Genomic DNA, 4,058 nt, shown 5'->3' on the forward strand with positions numbered 1-4,058 from the left:
AAAATGCACCAATAGCAAGGCATGTCGAGCTTCCGGTATGCTAATGAGCACGCACTTTCTTTTACGGTTTAAGCGAAACAACAGCATATTGAAGAAAAACACAATAAACTTACGATCACGATCTGAGAGTAAAGAAAAACGCGTTGTAGTCCATGTAACCAGTCCAAATTCAGCACATCCACTGAAAGTTGAACCGTGAGTGAGGTTGCTGAACGCACAGATCATAGAGGAACAATCAACGTCATTCCAGTATCTTCAGTGAGGTACATCCTTACCTGTTACTCTCTAAGGAGAGTATCAGATCATGATGAATGGAGAAACATGAGATATGATTAATATCTCCGTCTTGTAGGGAACTGCAACACCCTACAAGAACCATTCTGATCCTTTTTTTACAATGTCTAAAAGAAAGAATAACAGCTCAATCCTGAATAGAGGTAAAATACTACTCTGTTCTATTTCACGTCACTCAAACTATTTACACTATTTCTAACTGAAAACAACTCGTCGCTTTTGCCAAACAATAGCATATTGAAGAAAAACACAATCAAATTATGATCACGATCTGAGAGTAAAGAAAAACGCGTTGAAGCCCATGTAACCAGTCCAAATTCAGCACACCCACTGAAAGTTGAACCGTGAGTGAGGTCGCTGAACGCACAGATCATAGAGGAACAATCAACGTCATTCCAGTATCTTCAGTGAGGTACATCCTTACCTGTTACTCTCTAAGGAGAGTATCAGATCATGATGAATGGAGACACATGAGATATGATTAATATCTCAGTCTTGTAGGGAACTGCAACACCCTACAAGAACCATTCTGATCCTTTTTTATAATCTCTAAAAGAAAAAATAACAGTTCAAGCCTGATTGGAGGTAAAACACTACTCTGTTGTATTTCACTTCGCTCAAACTATTTACACTATTTCTAACTGAAAACAACTTGTTTTACTGTACATCACAATATCTCTTTACGTTTATGTACAAAACAGTTTACATACTCAGCATTTATTTTTCTTCTATTGCCTTTTTTATAGTTGTATTCTCTCACCGACCTCATTCTGAACTGCCTGCTGTTTTAACAGCTGAATTTCCCTGGTGTGGGGATCAATACATTTTTATCTTATCTTCACTCAACAATATCAAATAATGTGAAACTGAAAACTAAATAAGTTCTCATTACAACAATTCAAATCTAACTCTAATAGGAGTTGCCATGTTTCATTTGCATTGTGTTTTGTTCAAGGTAAACGAGCCCTGGAAGAAGAACTCAAGGAGCTGATGTCAGCCTGTGACTCATCGCAGAAAGAACTGGCTACTTGTAAGATACACAATCACATCTAATCCTTTGGTCTGAGCCACATGGATTGTGCCCACTGGTTGTATTTGTTGCTGAGATTGAAGCTTTAAGTCGACCCTTTACACAATTTGTTATGTGTCATGTATGATGGCATTTGGTTGTTTTTGCAGTGCAAACTGAAGGTTACCAACTGGAGGTAATGCATAAAGAAAAAGAAGGTACGGGTTACAAACTGCTTGTGTGTAGTTGAGTCTTTACATTCCAGAGAGTATTCAGAAGTCATACCTTTAGATAAGGTTTAGGTTGAGTATGAAAAACAAGCTGTTCATATTTTGGTTGATGCACCAACAATACATGTATGAGCACATTTATTACTAATGTTTTCTTCAGAGCTGTGCAGGAAGCTGCAGTTCCAGTGTGAGGAGTCTGAGCAGGACTCCGCCAGGTGAGCTCTGCAGCAGCCTGATTAAGATGATTATTTCATGTCTTCAACTCTGAAAAGTGTGGTTCAGTGTTCTGCTGAAGTCTGAACATGATCCTTCTCCATGTTTGTAGGCCTTAAATGTGTATTTAAGGTATATAACACTAGATGGCAGTCAAGAGTCAGGGCAGCCTCCTGAATATTTGTTTTTCTTCGTTATGTCAGACACTTCCTGAAGAAATATTAATAAATTCTGACTTATTGAAAAAAAACAGGCCTGTTATTGGGTGTGTCAGCTTTTAGATTTTTGTTTCCTTCAATAATTGTACTATTTATCACAACCTTTTGAATATCTTGCTAAAGTATCTATTCATAATGTTGAAGCTTGATATTGAGCAACTGAAAAAAGAAACGTTCTTTTTCAGTGGCATATCCACAATACAATCTGGCTATTAAAAATAATATATGTATTTGTGTGTCTGTAATCCCTTAACAACACATTAAAGTTGTTGAGATGATCATAGTTCAAAATAAAACCCCTTTGGTAAGTGTTGTGTACACATTGTATTTATATATTGCATTGCGTGATTACTTGTGTGTGTTTTGCAGACAATTAAATCAGAACAAGAAAAGTGAAGAACTGCTGGAACAGTACAAATGTGAAATCCAGGGATTCAAACTTAAACTCCGAAAGCAGCGGTAATTGAATGGCTGGTGCAGCTAATTGTTTTATTTTGAGAAAAATCCAAAGAATAGTTTGGAATATGTGAAGTTTATACCTTTTTCTTTCACGGCAGGATGAAGTTTGAGAAGCAACTTCATCAGCTGATTGAGCAGCATAAGAATCTGCACTCTATCTTTGTAAGTTTATGAAAAATGAGTAGTGCCTTCCGCCTTATTATACTTCAAATAGAACAACGAAAATGTGACTTGTTAATTTCTGTTGTCCTTCAAATTGATATTTAGTCTCCAGAAAGGCTCCCAGATGAAATACAGAGTATCGAGAGCACAAAAAGTCAACTGATATCTGCTGGTAAGTCCCTGATCAATATCCATGCAGTCTTCTGTAAGTGAACTTGCAATCAAACATTTCCTTCTGAACATGCCTATAGTATTAACTGTGTCCAGTCTGTTTGATGTGGTCTTGTTCTGTGATTCTCGTAGAGCAGCTGAAGTTGGCTCAGCTGTTCCACCTCGACGAGGAGCTGGAGGATGTGAGGAAACAGGAGCAGTTGGGAGCAACAGCTGCAGAGACTGTGGAGCAGAGACTCCATATGCACTGGTGCATTTAGTGAATCACAGGGAATGGTGACTTGTTGTATCCCCACCCAAACTGTAGGATTTATACCACTGACCTCCAATTAACATGTTTACCTACTTAACTCTATTTATTCCTGTGTCGTTAGCAGAGTAGTTACTGCTTTTATATTAACAGTTCTGTAAAGCATGTGCTTGTTTTTATATCCAGTTTGTTGTTGGAATATATGAGAATTTCATGGGTTATTGAAATTTATAACAAAATATCACATTCTGTGACCAGTGAGTAGTTTTTTCAGATAGATAGATGCCAGTAGTTGAATCCTGGTTGCTACAATGCTCATTTTACTTTTAATATTCTGTATTGATATAATACACAGGTGTTCATATTCAAGTGTTGAGGTACTTTTGTTAAACTTGTCTTATTTTCTGTATCTAATAAACCAAAACAGTAAAGTCATTCAATACAACCCACTTGCCTACTGTGCACATGTGTACACAGCCACATTCAATTTCAGTTTAGACAGATTTAAAAATATTTAATAAAACACTTTTTGCAGTATTTCAAATACAATGTAATACTCTCTGAGGTTTTAAAAACACATTTACCCTGTACAATTGATTTCCCTTAATGAATTACTTTTTACAGCAAAGACCACATGCTTACAGTTCAAAACTGACATAAGGCACATTGATAGTTACAGCAATGGTGATCTTAATCGAGTTTGTTATTCATAATATCCACAAGCTCTTTTTATATAAATACTGCGTGTACAATATAATCCTGCATGGAAAATAGTGTACCCCCTGAAGTGTTAATATAGAAATAAATCCTCCTAGCTTTTGATTTACAGTCGAGAAACAGGCCGCAACAGGATTCGATGAGCTGTTGGGCAGCCTGGGAACTGCACCATAGTAAAAGTAAATCTTTGGTTTAACAGTGTGACCAACAAAGGAGTTAAAAGTCCTGTGCAGGGCGTAGTTCTCAGAAGCTGAACGTCTTATATAACGAGGCATGGCCCTGTTCCAGTACGCAAATGTACCTGGCCTTTTACTCTTCCCTTCCTAAGAGATGAT

The 4,058-nt window shown here is 37.1% G+C and overlaps 2 non-coding genes across 2 annotated transcripts; both read left to right on the top strand.

Moving 5' to 3' along the window:
• Positions 1–252: 252 nt before the first annotated feature.
• On the top strand, positions 253–385 carry LOC133026538 (U8 small nucleolar RNA). Its single transcript, XR_009683204.1, has one exon. It is a non-coding gene; the product is annotated as a U8 small nucleolar RNA (small nucleolar RNA).
• A 310-nt stretch (positions 386–695) lies between these two features.
• Positions 696–828, top strand: LOC133026547 (U8 small nucleolar RNA). Its single transcript, XR_009683212.1, has one exon. It is a non-coding gene; the product is annotated as a U8 small nucleolar RNA (small nucleolar RNA).
• The last annotated feature ends 3,230 nt before the right edge of the window (positions 829–4,058 follow it).

The sequence above is a fragment of the Limanda limanda genome, chromosome 19, assembly GCF_963576545.1.
Source record: "Limanda limanda chromosome 19, fLimLim1.1, whole genome shotgun sequence".
NCBI classification, from domain to species: Eukaryota; Metazoa; Chordata; class Actinopteri; order Pleuronectiformes; family Pleuronectidae; genus Limanda; species Limanda limanda.